This window comes from Python bivittatus, unplaced genomic scaffold (assembly GCF_059951505.1).
Source record: "Python bivittatus isolate LINGU-HERP-01145 unplaced genomic scaffold, Pbiv_v1 ctg000070_np1212, whole genome shotgun sequence".
Classification (NCBI taxonomy): Eukaryota; Metazoa; Chordata; class Lepidosauria; order Squamata; family Pythonidae; genus Python; species Python bivittatus.
Genome location: NW_028277034.1, coordinates 35,614,625 through 35,636,410, shown reverse-complemented (window position 1 = coordinate 35,636,410; position 21,786 = coordinate 35,614,625). Strand labels below are relative to the sequence as shown.

Sequence of the window (21,786 nt, the reverse complement as noted above, 5' to 3'; positions counted from 1 at the left end):
CCACATGGAGCTGCACTTTTCCAGTCACAATTGATCTACAACTTGCGGGTCCTTCTGGACTCATGACTCCTGCTTGCAGGGAAGGTGATAGTTGTGATCAGAAAGACCTTTGCACAGGGTTGCCTGGACTCGGCCATACTCACAATGACCGATGTCCTAGTCACCTCCCATTTGGATTACTGTAATGACTCTATGTGGAGCTGCCCTTGAAGAGCATTCAGAAGCTGCACTGGACCAGAATGCAGCAGTGCAGGAAGTTTTGGGCATTTCCCATTACACCCATATAACAATACTGTTCTGCAAGCTGCACTGGCTCCCAGTGGGCTTCTGGGTGTGATTCAAGATGCTATTTATCATCTAAAAAAGCTGTATATGGCATAAAGCCAGGGTATTTGCAGAACCATCTATCTCCTATTGCCTTTGCTTGCCCCAGCAGATCTAGCAGGGAAGGCATGCCCCAGATCCCTTCTATTAAACAATGTCATCTTGTTGGACCCAGGAGTCATGCTTTCTCTGTTGTAGCACCTGGCCTTTGGAATAGCATCCCTCTGGAGATATAAATAGCCCCAACCATGTAAGCCTTTCACAAGGCATTAAAGATCTGACTGTTTCTTCAGGTGCTTGGACCAAGAAGTTAATCAAGTTCTGCCAGTTGATGTTGTTTTACTGTAAATTGAGATTATTGTTTGTGGACTTGTAGGCTTATTATTTGGATTGTTTTAATTGTAGTTTTAGGTTTGTATGCTGTCCAGAGCTGCTGCCATGAGATGGATGGCCATATGAATGGTTTAAATATTTTTTATAATATTGGCATATCTGTTGGTAGCTAGGGAGATTTAATCCCAGCACTTCTGAAGGGATCCAGGAGAAGGGAAATTGAAGTATATTGCATTAAATTCCAGAAAAATCTCTTATATTCTCTCTAAAGGAGTTTCCAGTATCAGCTTTGTTCAGAATGTTCTTGCACAGAAGCTCATAGTCATATGTTTTATAAGATATTATAAGATGTACAGAATGCTGAAAAAATATGTATGGTTTTCCCACTGGATATTATTTTCTACAAGACCAGTAATAATTGGGAGAAAGAAGGAACACCTTCATTGCACTGCTAAGTAAGAGTAAATTACAGTTTAGTGTACATAACACTAAATCATAGTTTAGCAGTATGAAAACTAGTTTGGCCTCCTTCTGGACTGATGTGTTTCCCCTTTCCCTTTGATACAAGTCCACAAGTAGGAATTGAGAAGTCTTTATTTTTGTTTTGTTTGCTGCATAATTAGTTATCAGGACCCTATAACATGATTAATCTGTATTATGATTAATATTATGTATTAATGTTTAGTTTTATGTATTATGATTAGGCTAAACTTGTTCTCATGTTGCTTAACTTGATTTCATGTTGCTTCCAAATGCAGAAAAGCTGACTATATACATCTAATTCTTGAATTTATAAAATATACATTTTGATTTGCCTTTCCAGTGACGCTTCATGTCTTAAAAATATTCACGGTCCCAGCAGCATCCGCAGCAAACTGAGATTTTATCTAAGTGATAAAATGTGTATCATGCTGTCACAGTGCAGGTTCTGTTCCTTATATACTTGGGCACTCTATAAGTACAAAAGGGGCAGAGTTTGCATCTTAGGTCATGGCACATTTCGTCATTTGCCCCCTTTGCTGTCCTGCGGAGGCCCACACATTGTTCTTCTCCCAAATCTACAAGTGTATGAAGCAATTGTTATAATCAGTGATATGCCAACAGCAAGGTCTTTTCATCTTTAATTTTTTTTTCTTTAAGCCCAAGTATTTTCAATGACAATCTAAATCTTATAATAGTTAATTCATTATTTAATTTGAGGTTTTATATAGCTATAACAGCACAATCCAATAACAAGACAAAGACGTCATAGGTCTTCAGGAAATCACAAGATTTTTAGAAGTGGTGAAAATCTTAGGAAAGAAAATCCAAATGGGAAAGATCCAAAATAATGTAACAAAACCTGAGCATTCTGACTGAATACTGATTATTGGGGAAAATCCAGAATATAAGGATGGATTGGGAATAGAATTGAGAATCTGGAAAGTGTTACTCTAGTGTCTATAATAGAAATGTGCATCTTCTATTCTACCAAATCTTTTAAATGAGTTATAATTAAAATTTTGCCATTTCTTTACCTGTAATTTAAATACTGTTTTAGAATAAACTGAAATATAGTTTTAAATCTGGACATTTTCTTTCTGCTTTACTGAAGGAACAGCAATTCTTACTCAGATTTGACTATATATATTAGCAGGTTTTTACAAAAAGAATGGTATTTCTAAGGACTGATTCTCATTTATATGCATTTCATTATAAACTCTGGTTTTAATAAGAACTATGTCCTTTAAAAGTCATCCATATCTATATTTCATGTCAGGATGAATATATTTCTAATGCTGATCATTAGATGAGTTTCCATTACTCCAATAGTATAACATTCAATGCATTACTGGTAAAATATAGAGGATATTACAAGGTTAGAATGATCTCACAGGCTTTGTCTTGAAAATATATATATAGTGTAACTCTACAAATTGCCTTTGAACACATCGCCAGAATCCCAATTAAATAAAATTTATTAACCTTTCTGTGACTAGCACACTATTTGTTTTTCCCCAATTTATTTCCATGCAACAAAGTGTCTGGATTCTCTTCAGAAAATTACCTATTCAAGGCATCATTAATCAATCAACACATTTTGCCCTTGGCCATCTAAAGAATGGTGTTTAAGGGCATCAAGACCAACTATTTCATCTTTCAGATTGCAGAGGAAGTGATGTATTTTCCTCACATCTCCATTTTTTCCTCACCAGTTTATTTCTAAACTTCAGTGAAGTATACTTCTCTCCTCCTCATTCTAGATAGCTGTGAAACACCTAGCTGAGCTCCAAAGGCTGTGCAGTGAGTCATTCAATTGTACTTCCAGTCCAGTCAATTAGCAGATTGCTGATGGTTAAGGCTTGACATAGGCATGACTTGCATGGTCATTTTGGCAACACTATGGAAGTGGTTTCTCATTGCTGCCTTCTGCCTTTTTGTTTTTTCTTGACATCCCAGACTACCCTATAGACCTGTTTATAGCAGACAAAAAGACCGTGGGGTGGAGGTGGAGATGCAGAAGCAAACTGCTAGCAAGCTATTTTTCTTTATATGGCAGGGCAAAGTTTATCTGCACGATAGTCCCAAAACATAGGCATGCTGAACTAAAATATAGGAGAGGCTGCAGACAATTGGCAGGAGCAATAATTAATTGTCAGGTTGGAAGACAGCAAGAAAATTAATTATTAGTTGGTATAATCCAACCATCTTCAACCTGGGTTGTCCAGGTTTGTAAATTTCAACTATAAGAATTCCTCAGCCAGTATGATCATTGCTGTGAATTCTGAAAATTGAAGTCTACAGATTTTGAAAGTGTCAAGATTGGGAAACACTACCATAAACAGTAAACATCCTAACATTTTCTGCCCACAGAAGTGGGTGGTACATACAGTAGAATATGAATGCCAGAGGGTACAGACAGTGAGAATCTATTTTGGAGGTTTGTTTATCATGATTGTTTACATAGAGACATGAGTCTGGAAAAACTCCAAGATCATTCTAACCGTCATAATTGTATTTGCAGACCCCAACTATGGGGAAAAGATATTGAAAAGGCTTGGTTTCTTTTGCAGGGGTGAAGGATTATGTGTGTGTGGGGATTGGCTGTTTAAACATGTTGTTGGGTCCCATTAAGATACAGTACTGGAGAAAGCATACATGATTCACAAACCATACAGCAACAAAGAAAGATTAACGTCAGGATTACTGGCCAGATTAACTGCTCCAAAATAAATAGCAGTTGACATTTCTGTTTCAGAATTGTTCTGCCATAATAATTTGAGACTATGCAATCAAGAATCACTATTCTCTAAACTAAAATAGAAAGTTCACCACACACAAGATATGTTTATATAGGGGGCTGCTTTCATAATCTTAAAATATTACCCTTATTTGTCTTTAAATGCATTAAGCTATGAAATATTAAAAAGAAAACAAAACCCACAACTGATAGGGAAACTTGAATCTAATAAAATGAACACTGAGTCTTTTTATTCATTCTCCCTCCACCCACTCAACCACCCACCATGCCATGCATTTTTGTCTAGGATCCTCAGAATTAATAATATCCTTATAATTAAAATGAAAGTTGAGCATTAAAAGCATTTGTTTTCAGGGAACATGATCAGAGAACTGATGAATCTGTCATGGTTTGAGGTTTTCTTGACCCACTTAAATTCATGAAAAACAATGAAATATTTCAAATGGGTGGATTCCTTTTTCCTCCCACCTTCAAGCTATCCCACCCCTGCCTGGCATTAGCTCACAAGTCATTGTGAAGACAGAATACTCATTTGTTCAGGAAGAAGCAGCCATTATGTCAGAATCAATGGCAAGGAAACTGAGGCAGTCTCAGGTAGATCAACTGACTGGAAAACTTTCTTCAAGAAAGAGAGTAAATAAAATTGTTCCTCATTACTGCTGCATTGAAAAACAAACGTTTTTTGTAGATCTCTTCTATATCTAGGTGGGTCTATGAGTAAGCCCTTAAAAAAAAGAAGTGTCTGAGCTGCCTAGCAGTGGCTACACGCTGTAGATGGACCCTAATGATGGCCTTTCACATGTGTATGCAAGAAATGTTTCCATGCTTGGTTATGTGAGTTCATTCCATATGGACTTGAGATCATTGCGAAGGAATGCTTGCGTACATTCATAACACCAAATTTTTGCCCATTTGGAGCTAAAATAAATATATGAAGGATACTGGGAAGCCCACTGGCCCATTTACAGGGCCATGCAGAGAAGTTTTCTAGGCATCTGGAAGATAAAATTGCTCAGATCCAGTTCCAGTTGGATGCCAAGTGTGAGGCATGGTCTATAGAGATGCCCAGGGCACACTCTTACCCTGTTATCTGGGAACAGTTTGATCTATTGAACCTGAGGAAATGGGCAGAGTCCTCCAGATGGTAAATGCTACCACCTTTCAACTAGATCCATGTCCCTCCTGGCTAGTCAAAGCTACTCGGGAGGTGACATATGGGTGGGTCCAGGCGATGGTGAATTCATCCTTGAGGGAGGGAGTGTTTCCAGCTGCCTTTAAAGAGATGCTGGTACATTCCCTCCTTAAGAAGCCATCACTGGATCCCACCATACTGGACAATTTTCATCCAGTTTTCCACATCCCCTTTTTAGGGAAGGTGGTCGAGAAGGTGGTGTTGTTGCTGCTCCAGAGAATCCTGGAGGAAATGGATTATCTGGACCCTTTTCAGTCAGCTTTCAGATCCAGATACAGGATGGAAATAGCATTGGTCGCACTCATGGATGATCTGTGGAGGAAACTGGATGGAGGTAGTGCATCCATCCTTGCTCTTCTTGACCTCTCAGCAGCTTTCGATACCATTGACCATGGTATCCTTTTGGGTTGACTTAGTGAATTGGGAGTGGGTGGCACAGTTTTACGCTGGTTCTCTTCCTTCCTCCAAGGTCGATCCCAATCAGTGTTGATTGGGAACAAGAGGTCCAGTTCATGGCCCCTCCTCTGTGGGGTGCCCCAAGGTTCAGTACTCTATCCATTCCTTCTTAACATCTACATGAAACCACTGGGTAAGATCATCTACCATCATGGGATGAGGTATCATCAATATACAGATGATACCCAGTTAGCATCCTTGGTTTTGGATGGGTTTGGACTGCCTCAGACAGACTTGGTGCATAATCTGGGGTCCTCCTGGACTCACAACTCCTGCTTCAGGAGCAGGTAGCAGTTTTGGCCAGGGAGGCCTTTGCCCACCTTTGTGTGGTATGCCAGTTATGCCCTTTCCTGGATCAGGAGGCTCTCCAGTCAGTCACTCATGCCCTGGTCATCTCTTGGCTAGACTATTGCAATGTGCTCTACATGGGGCTACCTTTGAAGACTAACTGGAAGCTACAACTGGTTCAAAATGCAGCCTCGCGGGTGCCCCAAGAATGGCACATATAGCATCTTTACTGTGCAAGCTGCATTGGGTCCCAGTCTGCTTCCAGGTTCAATTTAAAGTGTTGGTTATTACCTTTAAAGCCGTACATGGCATTGGTCCAGGTTACCAGAGGGACCGTCTCACCCCATCACATCAACCCCTCCCAGCTGGTCAGGCAGAGAGGGCATGTTGTGGACCCTGTTGGCAAGAGAATATCAGCTGCTGGGGTCTAGGAAGACAGCCTCCTCTGCTTTGCCCCCGCACTTTCGAATATTCTCCCCCCAGAGATGTGGCAGGCCTCTACCCTCCCAGCTTTCCAGAAAAGATTAAAAACCTGGCTCTGCCAGCTTGCTTGGGGTGATAATCTTACCCAATCCTGGGAGTGGTTGGCACCCGGATGACACTCCCTGAGTGAGTGCCAATATTCACTTCTATCCTTGGATCTATTTATTCTCTATTTATTTAAGATTATTGTATATTATAATTTTAATTGATTTGAACAGCTTTGTAAACCGCCCAGAGTTGTTTCAACAAGATGGGCGGTGACAAATTTGACATATAAATAAATAAATAAATCTAGAAATACTTTTACTATGAAAAAAACCCCTCTTAAATACATATATTTTATATACTTTTTTCCTAATGCTAGCAGGCAAGGATCACTACAAGATGAATTGAATTCCAATAAGACCAATAAATAAATCTGGTCCAATGACAGTAATAGGTTAAAGGGGATTAATTAATTAATTGTTGATCTGTTATATAAACAAGATCTCTGGTACTCTGTTATTAATCCGGTGAACAGTTAAAAGATTAATGATTCATCTTATCTATGAAGTACCACTAAACAAAAAGTTATTTAAAGACTTGTGTTAATTAAGGGATTGGCATCTGAGTGACTAATGAAAGAAAAGGTTTGTAATAATATATAGACCATCAATGGTTACACTGAAATCTACATTCTTCAGTAAACAGTTACCTTCATATTATTATATCATATCATGACTGTGGCCTTTCTGACAAATAATATGAAATGTCTGATACAAGGTATAAATCAGAATATACTTTGCATAAAATGATCTGCTGAAAAAAATGAATCGTAAAACAAACCAATCCAGAGTTCTCACTCAAGGCACATATGATCAGGCCCAAATTATGAATGTGTTTTGGACGCATTACATGAAAAGCTAGCTCCTTTGAGAAGTCCGTAAGGCTGAGAAGAGTGGAAGGAAAGACGAGAAAAGGACAACAAGTAACATGGTTGATGGATTCAATTTAACAGCGATGGGTGCACCATTGGAAGACTTGGGGGGCCAGGTTGGGGACAGATCATTTTAGAGAAGATCTATCTATGTGACTGCTAAGGGTCAGTACCAACTTGATGGCACAAAATCAACCAGTTTTCTAACAGATCTAGGGATCTATTAGCCAATATATGTTTGGCTTGATTATGTTAGGCTAACCTTATATAGAGGACTACAGAGATGGCCTTAAAGAAAATATGTGGCAACGGTTATGAAAACATGAGCTTAGTCCAGGAAAGTTTGAGACAGAAACTAAAGATTGCCCATCTTGACTCTCCTTGGTATAACAAAGAAAGAAGGAAAAATACTATCAGACTTTCAAAATTCTGTTTTTATATCCTATATCAATAGAGTTCTAGTACAGGTAGTCCTCGACTTACAACCATTTGTTTAACCACAGTTGGAAGTTACGATAGCACTGAAAAAAGTGATTTACAACCAGTCCTTGCACTTACCATTGTCACAGCACCCCTGCAGTCACATGATCAAAATTCAGGCACTTGGCAACCAGCATGTATTTACAATGGTTGCAGCATCCTGGGGTCATGCGATCACCATTTGCGACCTTCCCATGGAGCTTCCAACAAGCAAAGTCAATGGGAAAAGCTGGATTCACTTAATGACCATGTGATTCACTTAACAACCATGGCAAAAAAGGTCATAAAATCAGGCACAACTCACTTAATGACCACATTGCTTAGCGATGGAAGTTCCGGTCCCAATTGTGGTTGTAAGGTGAGGACTACCTATATTTCTTGTAGCATCTGTTTCCTGACCTGGCCTACCTCAAAGGGCTGATTACCTTATTAAAGTGTTAAATCACATGAAAACAAAGCTGTTTTCTGCCTACAGGATGAATGTTAAACATAGCAGGCTCTTCAAACAAATTCCAGCTTCCTTTGGTATAAGGAAGGGATTCATTTATTCTTAATATAGGAAAACATGAAGCAAAGAACTGTTGCAATTAGAATTCTAAATTAAGGTTGCCCTTTGTACTTTGATCATATAGTGCAAATCTTAATGACAAAAGTGCAATAATGAGATTAGTTATACCCTAGATTTTCATTTTCTTGTTCACTTTTTGGAACATGTATGGAGAAACATGGATACAAAATGTATCCATGGAGAAATAAATTGGCTAGCATTCCTTTAATTTTTGTAAAATGATAATACTAAATCTTTTTAACTTCAGAATTCTAACTTCAGTAAATAATTTTGAATGTAGTGACAAGGCATCTATAATTGCCAGCCTTTATGCTGTTCCATATAAGTTCCCAAAGACTTAAAACAATGTAAGAGCTTTCAAAATTTGGAGGATATCTACATCAAAATCAATCCTACACAATTAATGTAGAGGTCAAACTTAATGGTCTTGAAGGAGAGGAAGAAGAGCCACTACCAGGGCAACAATCAGACAAATGGGGCTTGAGCCCATTCCAAGAAACTAGTTTGAGTAATTGTCCTCACGTACAGAAAGTGAGGGAAGGGGGCCTTTCTGTAGATTCAGACATGCCAGATTCTGTCATTATAGCTGTTCTCATAAAAGTAGTTTTAGACTTATATGGCATTAGTTTCTTGGTTTGGTCTACCTTACAGGGCTGACAGCATAGTACTACATCCTCCATGTTATGCAGTTAATGTTAATTTAATATTTATCATATTGTGCTTCAGTTCCCAAAGTATGAATATTTCCCAACATTCATGAAATGAAGTAGTATTTTTGGCCAACCATGAATAAGAGAGAGTTTTAATAATTAGCCTTAATAAATTATACTTTTGTATTTTAAAAATTGTTATCTTTTAAAAGATGTGGCAGTTTTCAAATAGCAGAATGTGGATATTTTAAATGTATATTAAATGTGCACTAAATTAAAAAGCAAAGCAAGAGTGCCCTCTTATGGAGAATAAATAACTTACGTTGTTTTTCGAACACAATTCAACAGTTTTCTCCCTAAATTCTCACTCTCAGGAGGTAGATATTTGCCCATAGATGTTTCTATATTAAATATATATTTATATATTTAAACCATTATAGTAATTTCCAGGAACATATTAGTTAATAGTCTTTATTCAAATATCCAATCCATTTCCTTTATGAAGATAAATATGTACAGACATGAATTAAGCAAGAGTCTTTACAGACCAATTCTTTTTCCGTAAAGCTTTAGGATATCTACCCAATGGAAATAGAGTCAGAGTAAAACACTTAGATAGGAAGTATTAATTTATATCTTCATAACAGTATCTGTAGTCCATACGAAAAGCAGGATTATGAATGTTAGAAATTATGCAAATTCTGCTTCCTCTAATTCAGTGTTGTCCAAACTTGGCCACTTTAAGATGAGTGGACTTCAACTCCCAGAATTCCCCAGCCAGCATGGGAGTTGAAGTCCACTCATCTTAAAGTGGCCAAGTTTGGACAACACTGCTCTAATCTATAAAGGCACCTTAGGTTAATCTCAGCAAGCTCCCTCACTCAGCTCTGGGAAGAGCAAGCTAACAGGTGGAGAAGAAGGAAGAAATGATGGTGGCATCACAATCTCTGGCCCCTACACAAAAGAAGGTTGCTGACCCCTGATTTACAATTTTAAACACAAATACCCTACCACAAGGTCACAAGCTATCCTACTTGGATTTTGCTCATTGCAAGACTGAAGATGCATGTGCCCCACCATCATTCAGGGTGAGGGCAGCAAGCAGCAGCCACCTTTTGATATGATGAACTCTGCGAATACAGATCAGGGAGACCTGACTGTACTGGAAAATTACAACTTCTATGATATTTGTAAATCCCTTGTTTATTCATTTGTATTTTACTTTTTCATCCCTTTTGTTTCTTTTCTTTGCCTGTTTATATGGGGATTTTTTTGGAAATGTTTAATAAAAAATACATTTAAAAAGAAAAAAAAAGAATCTGCCTTTTTTAAATAGAAAATGATGTATCTGCCCTGTATTGTGAGCCCCTCATTGTGTTCCCAACGTTGTCTTTCATGTGGAGACAGGATCTATTTCAGTAGAAGCACAAATATGGGTAAGTAGGAGCCTACCCCCTTGATTCAACTAGGTAAGTTTCACTCAAGTTGGAAAATTGAGATAAAGCTATACAGTTGTGGTCTGACCACATTAGCCTTGTAATCCTTAGATTTCCTCACAGCTAAAGAGGTTGTATGACAGCAGATAATGGGTATTGATTTATGGAAAGACAATGCTAGGACCTCTTTTTGCTTTGAGAAGGGAAACCTATGTAAAGTCCTTGCCAAGCTAAATATATTTATAATCTTGATATTGCAAAATACCACAGGGCTTTCACCTTAGCACATTTCAGTGCTCTGCCTTCAGCCTTACTGGAAGAATGATGTTAATGTACCTTGGCAGGGAGGTTTCGGTCCTGTTTTTCAGAAACAGCTGAATCTGTGGGTCAAGTGCTGTTATATTGCCAGTTTTATACTGATACTCTTCTTTTTTATGTAGCTCCAATTCCAGGTTTCCTGGTAGACTGAGATAAATTTTATATTTAAATTCCCCTTGCAAATTCTGATGATGATGTTATTCTTAAAATGGCAAATTCTGCTTTAGAGCCTGTGCTACTAGGAAACAAATAATGAAACCTAGCAAGTTTATTTACTGTTTATTTTATTGTATTTATCTGTAAGAGCTGTTACTGTTATAAGACTGTACAAATGTTTCAGTTAACTAAATCAAACTAAATGTTAACTAATTAACTAAATGTTACAAATTGTTAAACTAATAGTTACATTTTCTGGTTAGCTTTGTTTTCTGGTCATGGATTGTAGTAAATCAGCTATCCATTATCTAAAGATGTAGGTAAGAGCACAGAAAGCAAAACAGAGTTAAGAGATAATTGGTGTAGTGGTTAAGGCACCAGGTTAGAAACTGGGAGATTGTGAGTTCTAGCCCCACCTTGGGCCAGTCACTCTTTCTCAGTCTTAGGAAGGAGGCAATGACAAATCACGTCTGAAATCTTGCCAAGAAAACTGTAGGGACTTCTCCAGGCAGTCGCCAGGAGTCAACATTGACTCAAAGGCATAAAAAAAAATAGTATAAGGAAAAAAAAGAAAACAAATAGAAATGATAAATCAATAACAGATATACAGTTACAATATAGTGTAGGATACAAAATAGGAATAAAAACAATAAGGCACAGAATAGAAAATAAAGAAGAATATATGTATTTGTTGTTGTTCAGTCGTTAAGTCATGTCCGACTCTTCGTGACCCCATGAACCATATTGCGCCAGGCCTTCCTGTCCTTCACTGCCTCCCTGAGTTGCTCAGTTTCATGCTCATTTATATGTATATGTATAAATAAAGTATAAACACCTGGAACAAAAAATAGGAATATAGCAGCCAATAAGGGAGTACATCCCTGCTTTATATAAAGCAAGGTTTATTTTCTATGCTGCATGTTTATAATAAACAATATTTTTCTCAAAGAGAGTTGGTTTTCCAGAAATCTATACTATCCCAGAACAATGTCTTCTTGCTGTCAAAAATATATTCAAGAAGAACAAAATCATTTAACAAATGCTTGATGTTTGCTATCCAGATATTTAAAATATTTTTGTTTGGATTAAATTAACAGTGTCTTTTGTATCTCAATAGAAAAATCTGAAAATCCATTTTGAAAACAACACATAGCTGGAATACTTTAATCAACACAAATTAAATCTAAATCAAAGAGTTTATTCAACAAACTGACAATTCTAGGATTTGATTGGATTCTGCTAGTAAGATTTGCACTGCGCTTTATCAAGTAGCGTAAAAGGAATCTACTAAATGTCTGTGTATGTAAAATATATATATATATATATATATATATATATATATATAAATAAACACGGCTACAGTTTGCTATATTTTGTGCATTTGGCCTGAGAATAAGTAATACACCACATCCATGTTACCTCAGTGACCCAGAAGTAAACCAATGTTTTCATACAGTAGTAATCATATCTGGTAATAAGAATTTTTGTAGTACGTGGACTCTTGTTAAGCTAATTCATTCTTTCTGACCTGGCAACCTCCAGAAATGTTGGGAGTATAATTTGTAGAACAGTGGGAGATGTAGCCACAAAACATCATGAGATGTGTATAAGTAGATTTGCTAAACCTGATTTAATAAAAAAGCAAACATCAAATCACATCTGAAGCCCTTTCTGTAATATTTATAGTTTGGTATTTTTTATATCATGTTTGCATAGGAGGTAATTTCATATATTTAGGAAAGCAGTTGTGGTTCTCCAGAAGCTCCTGGCAATATACATATTTTCCCAACTCTTCTCATTGATCCTTACAACAGCCTGGGAAAGAGATTTGAAGGTAATGTCTAATAGAGAATCACCTACTAGACTCATGTCTGAATCAGAGTTTGACCTGGATTTCCCCAGTCATAATACAACAGTCTAACAACCACACCAACCCAGGTTTGTTTTAACTATGGTTTATTGATAAACTACAATTGACTAAGTTCATACATAACCTAAATTATAAATTACTGTTTATAAACAATAATGGCTGAATTCTCAAAATATGCTGAGCCAAAAGCAAACAAATCAGATAATAATTTAACATGATATAAGATGCTACTTGTATGTTTGTAAACACATATTTTCCTTCAAACTTTTAAACATTTTTAGTCATTTTTCTGGTTTTTTTGGAATAGTCTCTCCTTAGTATTAAGACTTGCAGCAGTAATATTCCAGAAGCCACTTAAGAGATAATTCTTCCATGCAGTGTTTGGCACCTAGTTAATTGTCACCGTTCTTAAAATTGCAGTCTAACTGCTCTGTCCCGTTTTGTCTTGTATTTTGGTTGTGTTTACTGTTATTATTTTTTTACAGTAATTTTACAATTTTATTATTGTTTACTATGGCATTTCAATCAGTTGTATCTTTTTCCTGGATTTATGTAAGTTTTTATCGATTGGTGATATACAAATAGAATAAACCAACGAACCAAGCCGAACTCTGGCACATAGGATACGCAGAAGACATTCTGATACATCAAGAGTGAATCAGCTCAGAGGAATTATGTCTTAGTGCAGCAATTCAGCTAAATTGGTAATAGGCTGGACGACAGCCAATTAAGAGAACTGAATTCAGACAGGTGGAGACATGGTGTCTAGGTGCAAAAAGTTGTTCTAGAGAAACTCACAATGCCCTGCATATGTGAGGCTGGGTTGCTTCTTGATGTGTAGCAGGGTTGTTTCTAGTTTCAAAATTTCACTAAAGGCCCAGATGGTTTCGGTGACTCACAGTATCTTTTACTATCTTCATTTTACACTTTTCTATGAATGATGGCTATGGCTCAGCCTTTGCCTATTATGAATTTATCTTTTTCATTAACACAAGTTCTTTGCATAGTACCAGAAATTGAACCCTTATGTTGCAAATCCATTACTAAGGACTGCATGCATTTATGTAGGAAATTAACATTTTCTTGTACATAAAATGGTTTGTGGCTCATTTCAAAGAATTTGGAACTTGCAAAAATCCTATAAATGTCAATCAAGATATTTAAAAACACAGGACATATTTATTATTAGGAATGGATAAAGTCTTTGGGGCTTTTTAGTCTGGAAAGTTAAGAAATGGAAAAATAAGGATGGCAGACTTTTTTTAAAAAAAGCAATAACATGGAGGAGGATTCAGATAATTCTTATCTAATTATACTGCAACTCAATAAAATAGTCTGATGATCTATTTAGGATGGGTAAAAGGAAGTATTCTTTCATACAATTTATAATGAAATTACGGCATCTACTGCTACAAGATGTGATAAACATTTCCATGGGTGAATCATAATAGCTAAATGGGTTCTCAGTCTGCTTCTGACTGCTAGTTTGGGGAGAGCTAATATTGGGAAAGTTTCACTAGCTATCCTATAGGAGTCTTAGACATGAGGTAAATAGAAAGGAAGGCAGATATGTGTATGTGAACTTTAACTGGCTATCATAAATCTTTCAAAGGAGCCAAGTCAGATATAAGGGCAGATTATTAGACAGAGAACAAAGGCTTGAAAATATAAAAGTCGGAGTTCTTGTGCAAATTATGTCAGCTGTGCAAGGCTGCTCGCTCAAAGAAACTGCAGGCCAGAAAGCTGGGTCATCCAAGAACAGCCCGTGGGTCAGAGCCAGAGAAATCTCCAAAAGCCAATTCACAGTTTAGCCACAGTTGTATTCACAGAGCAAACTAATGTCACAGGAACACTGATCAGGAAGCAGAAGAGTTTTAAACAAGGGAAGTGAGACTGGAGCATGCTCTTATGCAGCCAGAATTCCTGATTTTGCCATATTAGGTGATTTAATGCTCCCTCCTCTTATGTAGATCTCCTGATCTCCACTGCATAGCCCTTTTTAGCTGATGGTGTGATTTAGGGCTGTGTATATTGGTATCATTGTATTAATGTAATCCTCAATCTTCCGATTTCTTAGCATTCTGCTATGCCTTAATAAAGATATGGAAAGTGTCCTTGCCTTGGATGAGTGAACCGAAATTCAAGTAAGCGGATCTATGAAAATTGGCGCTGCCAGTGAGGACATGTCTAGAAGGGCCATAACAATATATCAGAAGAAAGCAGCAACTCATCATGTTTATCCTTATTTCCCACAAGAATTTTTATGGGAACTGTATGAGATCCAGAAGCATTGCTTTACATTAAAAAAAATAGTTGCTGGAATTAGTGCTTTGCTTGGCAGCAATCAGCTTTCTAATTAAAAAAAATAAGACTTTTTAGAAGTTTAGTTATATGAGACAGGAATCTAATGAGGAAGGTATCTATAGGCACCATATTGCCTAATCAGGCTTATAGTAAGAACCTATGTCTAAGTTATAGCCACACGGAGGAAATAAGATTATCCTTTTATATTTTTGCTGCTCTGGTAGGATGCAAAAATAAATTGGTATAATTAATTGGTAGAGGAGCAACACTTTCGCATCAGCACAGATTGCCCCGAGCAGAATTCTTGTCTGAGCTGCTTAACACCAACTCAAGAAAAAAAATGTAGTCAAAGCAGAATCTTGCAACAGAAGGAAATGATAATTCATTATTAATTTCTCAAAGTTTGCTAACCAACATGATCCTGAATTTTTTACATCTGTTTTATTAAAAAATGATTTAACTCCAATAAAGAATAGTGCCAACAGTTCACAACTACTCAAGAAGTATTGAATAGAAGGCTATCAATAGAAGGGAATATTTTTTTTAGATGTAGAGTGGATATGTGAAAAATTGTGCCTTTCTGGAACAAAATATTTGAAGAAGTAAGATTTATAGCGGAGCAAAGACTAGAATGTGCCCCAGAATTGATTCTTGCTCATTTTTGAGGATGTTAGGCTAAATAATTATATAAGAAGGACCTTATTTTATTTTTAATTCCAACACCTAAATTAATAATTGCTCAACAGTGGAAATTCCTTGATAATTTAACAATTGAAAAATTGTTTATGGTCAGTTGCTCTTCTTGAAAAGGTTATTATTTTTTTAAAATATTTTTATTAGGATTTTACAATACAATAAAAAAATGAAAAGAAAAATAAGAAAAAAAAAGATTGGAAATAATTTTTTTATTTTTTCATTTCTTTTCTTGAAAAGGTTATCGATAAAATTTGAATATTAATTTTACAGATGGATGGATTATATTTATATCAGGTTTCAAAAAGATTATGTATTTTACATTAATAAGAATAATGGCTCTATTTCTGGGGAATCTTGCAGTTTATGGAAACTATGAATGAATGTTGATTTATTCTATTGCCATATATAAACATTTTCAACATAAAAATTAAAAAGAAATAAAAAAGAAGGAAAATAAATGAATATCCTTGAAGATTTTCTCTTCAGGGGCTCATTTATTCTTTTTAGGACACTGAAATCTTTCTGGGGGGACACTGTCATTTTTTTTAGCAGTGTCCATTGAATCAGAGAGTAGGACATGGTAGAGGGGTTTCCATCATTTGTGTGATGACTTTAAGTTAACAATATAAATTGATGTGAATGATATAATTTGCATCATTTGCATAATTATGTCATTAAGCAAATATAAATGTGGTCCACTGCATATTAACGTCTGTTGCACTTTCTGACAAAATGGGATACCACTTCATAATGCTGTACTGGTGAAAGAGGTACTATAAATATTCCCTTTATACTTAATAGAAAGTTTCAGATGACTGTCAGTTCTATTCCCACTGTGATGAAGGCAGAATGTCAGCCAATTTTAGCCTAGCACTAGGAGTTTATATCCTACACATAACACATTTTCTGTATCAGAATGACCAGAATGGGAATATGCTGAAGACATACAGAAATCATGGGAACTCTCATGGTGATAAGCTTAGTGAAAGGAAAAACTGCACATTTTTAATAATAATATGTGAAACTTTATTGTAGTTCTCAGACCTTTACAGGTAATATTAGAATTTCAGACACAAATACCCACCAGCAGGTTGAATTCTAATTTAGCAGCCAAGACAAAACTAAATCAGAGCCAAAAAGCATAATTGACAGTGGAACTCTGACAGGTTCTACATACCTCTAAAATGATTTCTCAGCAAAAAGAGGAGGATGTACAGCAGACTTGTATTTGTTTCTTCTTATTCAGCATTTTAACAGGTTAGAGTGTATCTTGAATATAGAAATTCCAAGTAAGGGTCTATTGTGAAGAAAAGTGGAAAGCTGTGTATGAATTCTCAATACATAAATAAAATACCATCCTTCTGAAAAAAATGGGGAAGACCAAGAGCTCCATTGTACTTCTGGCCAAAGATTTAGGAATTTTTTGTACATGTTTCGGTATACCACAATTATGAATATAGATTCTTAACTATTGATTATGGTTCAGGATCAACACACTTGAACTATTCCCTATTGACAGAAAGAAGAATAAGGTTTGGCTGCCAACTTCTTTCTCTCAAAATGTATCCCTTTGATTTATGTGTTTAATAACAAAGCTTGTTCACTTTCATTGCGATGATTTTGATTTGGATATAGAGAGAGGATGTATGTTCAAAAGAGTATACATGTACACACATAAAGTGAAGTATTATTGTAACCAAATAGAAATTTCAACTACTCAAGAATCAAGGGTCATGAAATGCTTGTGAGCCTCCAGTATTATTGACTGGTTGGTGACCACAATAATGATTTATGACACGTTTTCATGGATTCTTATGAGACTTAAGCTAGGATCTTACATAATGTGGCCAAAGAGTTTCTTTCATGAGAAGCTGGTGTATATACAGTATATCAGAAAAAAATATCTATAATGGCTATGCCTTTCTTAGGACCAAACTGTCTTTGTGAAATTGTAAACTTATATTTTCTTTGTATAAATCTTTTCCTCCATGTCTTACAGTCCATGGATTTATAAATACAGCACAGCTACTGTATATACAGGTAGTCCTCACTTACCAACCACTTGTTCAGTGACTATTCAAAGTTGTGACAGTGCTGAGAGGGTGGTACTTACAACTGGCCCTCAAAGTTCCAGCCATTGCACCATCCCCATGGTCACATGATCATAATCTGGCAACTGGTTCAGACTTATGACAGTTGCAGCACCCCACAGTCACGTGATCACCAGTTGTGACCTTCCTTGCTAGCTTCCCAGAAGCAAAGTCAATGGGAAAGTTGGCAGGGAAGGTTGCAAGTTGCTTGAGTAAGTCTCCCCCACCTGGCAACAGCCACCTCCTGGCCTGAAATCACTTGCCTGCACCACTGCAGCTGCCTGTACACCCGGCAACAGCCACCTCCAGGCTTGAAATCGTTCACGTGCATTGCTGCAACCACCTGCATACCCTCCCCCACCCAGCGGCAATCACTTACCTGCCTGCCAGTCTCCTTGCAAGCCACCTGGGACTTGCAACTTCCTGACAGTGCCCCCACTGACTTTGGTTGTTCGAAGCTGGCAGGAAGTTGTGAGGAGGTCCTTGCTTAATGACCCATGATTCTCGCTTAATGATGGCAATGGGGACGGCTGGGGTTGCCGTCACTAAGCGATGCAGTCATGTGACATCACACTTCACAACTGCATCACTTAGCAGTGAAAATTTGGTTTCAGTTACTGTAGTTAAGCAAGGACTATCTGTAATATGGTATTTTATGTTGCTGATTTTACAACTTTTGGCAGAGTTATCAATAAATTTGGAACTGAAATCCCAACAAAATATATTCTGTAGATTTACAGAATCTTTCTTACTATGTAGTGAGACCAGGTTTTTTTGCCTGTTTGCTTTCAAAATAGGAGGGATTCTATGGCTTCGTAAAACCTTTCTATTTTGGGCCATGTTTAGGCCAAAACAGTCTAATCAGCTAATTCAAAGACTTGATTAAGGCTACATTGCATTGTATTATATTTTCCATCCAGAGTCTTGATCAGTAGACTAGTAATTTTATCAATTACAAATTGAGGTAGATTTTCTATGATAATATTTGAAATACTTTAAAATATTTTAACTTTTATAACTTTCAAACTTGATTTTATTCTTCATCTCTGCAAAATACCCAATAAAAGTGATTGTTAGACCAGTTTGGATCCCAGAGCAGAATAGTGGCATGAATTTTTTCTTTAACTGCATTTCAGACAAAAGTCCCCTGCAGTTCATTTATCCTCCTTCCTTCAAAACTAAAAAGTGTCCTTATTTGTTCAAATGAGAAGCTGGAACAGTTTAATTCATTATTCTTTTGGCCTTATTTTTTTTTTTAGAAACCTTGAATTGTTCTTTCTGCAAGAATATATGCTCTTCTATAACCCAAGGACATTCTTTTTAGAAAGGGTATTGACTTTATATTATATTAGCCCTCGATTGCTGCCAAAACTCAGGCTGTCTCAGGGAATCCAAAGCAACTGTTCTTTCAGTCAAAAAAACAAAACAAAACACGAAAAGTCGCTCTATTCTTATAAATACATTTCAGAACTATTATTAAGAATGAATCATTTCATGCATTGTGTTTTCATGCTTCAAAGATTGGTGCAGCTACAGAGGAAATTAATTTTCTTAAAATAATTTTATATAAAATGCAACAGCATAAGTTGATTTGTATAGAGATTTTTTTTCTTCCTAGCATTTTTTCCCCCATGTGTGCAGGGTGTGCTTTTTTCAGATCAACTGAATGTTGATCCAATGGTTGCGACAGGAATTGACCAACAGGCTTGTTGCCCGAGCCTGACGTTGGAGGCTGAGAGAGAGTGACGGTTGTTAGGGGTTAAATTTGCTTTGTTTGTTTTACTGAATGTATTTTTATTGGTCAGTGACCCAAATAAAATTTCTGTCTGTCTGTCTGTCCTATAGTCACCCAGCCAGCTTTCATGCCCAAGGCAGGACTAGAACTCACAGTCTCCTGGTTCTAGCCTAGACCCTTATCCACTAGACCAAACTGGCTCTGTTGATTTGTATAGAGATATATTCCTAATATTGCTTTCTGGATTGCCATTGCCAAGACTTTTGTCCAATAAATAATTACATTCTTACCCTGTGATAATAATACAGGTAGTCCTCGTCTAGCGACCACAATTGGGAGCAGCAACTCAGTCATTAAACAAAGTGGTCACTAAGTGAAACTGCAACTGTGCTTACAATTTTACTTCAGCTTTCTTTTGCTTTACAGACCTGTGAAGGTCATAAATGTGAGGATTGGTTGCAAAGTTACTTTTTCATCACTGTGGTAACTCTGAATGGTTACTATATGAGGCAGTTGCTAAACGAGGACTACTTGAATATGGATCAATAATTCCTGTGACTTTAAGGTTCCTATGACAGAACAGCATTTCTATTATGGCTAGGATTAAGGTTTTCATAGTTGCTGACTTGTCAAGGCCCACATGCTAGTAGTTTCCCACTATCTTTACTGTTCTTCATCTGGTCACTCTCCTGTTCTTTTGTTCTGACCAGCAGAAATGGAGAGAAAGTACAACAGCAGTTGCAATGAAATTTATTCATTGCCTTATGATCTAAAAAAAGATGGTGATAGCAATGATAAGAAACACCAGCAAAACTAGGAGTTGGACAAATGGTTAAGGATTCTGCTGCACTTCTGATATATCCTTCCCAAGCCTAGAGATGAATACATTTAATTTAAAGTAAATGTTGCAATACAAGTTTTCAGTGGTAACAGAATAGAAGGCAGAATATACAGTATCTGTTCCTTAATATACTGAAAGCATTTCACATACTTCCAATATTTCCTACAACTATCTTGTATAGTACTGTAATGGGATTGCAGTAGGACAGCAAGTTTATTCATGGTTTGCCTAGCTAACCCAGTGAGTTAAATGTGGAACTGAAATTTGAGCTGGGAGCTTTATATCTCAGAATGCACATTCTTGCTGCTGAACTATTTTAAAATAGTATTTCATCATATTATTGCTTTGCTTAAAGATCTATCATGCAATACATATTTTTATGGTTCTTTAGAAGCTATCTTTTGTTCAGTAATCAGAAACAATGTTTTTCTTTCTGATCCCAGTCAATTTTTCTTGCAAACATTTTGCTGTAAGAAGTAGGAATAAGAGGCAATAGCAAGTATATTTTGCTACTAAATTTAAAGTTTCAGCTATCTTCTTTCTCAATGTATATTGCGTAAAGAAAGAGAGCTGACAGGCAATCAGAGAACAAATATTCATCACCAGAAGAATTACATTCTTTGAAATAGTACAACTAACCATTTTGGTCTTGATATTGGAATGTAATTTAACTCTTTGAAATCTTTATTCTGGCCATGCTCAGGAGAAATCATTCTTATCTCAGGGTAGTTGAATGAAGCATACAGCACTTCCTAAAGGGAGTACATAATGTTTTGTAAAATCAGGAGTAATGGTTCAATTAGACATTTCTTAGTTGCACTGGTGATTTCAGTGATTAAACAGTGCTGCTGGATTAGCTATGGTTCTGCCTTAGACATATTCACTCTTACCATTCAAGATGCTCCTATCCTGTGTTCATGCCAGCTTAATTCTAAGATGGTTTAAGAAAATCCTGTCTATAATGTTTAGTAATAGTTTGTAAAACCTCCAGTTCAGATAGGAGACTACCACATCCAGACAATTTCCTTACTGCCTTCCCACATTTCTGTTCCTGTGGTAGATTCTCCTGGACATAATATGTGTAGTAGAAACATGCACATGCAGACACAACATGAAATTAAATGTGTATATACACAATTAAAGCATCAGCATGTATATATATGCAGATACAACAGCCAGCTTATAAAAATCCTATCTTTGCTGTTTCTTTCTAATACCTTTTAAAGCTATTTTTATCATGAATGCTTTAAGAATGGCTATTACTTTTGCCTTTTAAGTAGAAATGCAGAACAACTTTTTAATGCTTTTTTTCCTGAACTACTTACTTTTCCCTGTGTGTTCATTATTTTTTGAAAAAGTCCGACGGTACCGTTTCATGTTTTTCCAATCACCTGAGGTAAAAGGATTTT

The 21,786-nt window shown here is 36.5% G+C and overlaps 1 protein-coding gene and 1 long non-coding RNA gene across 3 annotated transcripts in view; one reads left to right on the top strand and one right to left on the bottom strand.

Moving 5' to 3' along the window:
- ANK2 (ankyrin 2) overlaps positions 1–21,786 on the top strand; it is a 304,223-nt gene that overhangs the window by 47,954 nt on the left and 234,483 nt on the right. The window lies entirely within an intron of this gene.
- Positions 10,560–21,786, bottom strand: part of LOC148216873 (uncharacterized) — a 106,470-nt gene continuing 95,243 nt past the window's right edge. For both annotated transcript variants that reach the window (XR_015794594.1, XR_015794595.1), the window contains 2 exons: positions 16,889–17,008; positions 10,560–11,676 (listed from right to left, as the gene is read on the bottom strand). This is a non-coding gene — a long non-coding RNA (uncharacterized LOC148216873). The remainder of the gene's footprint in view (positions 11,677–16,888; positions 17,009–21,786) is intronic.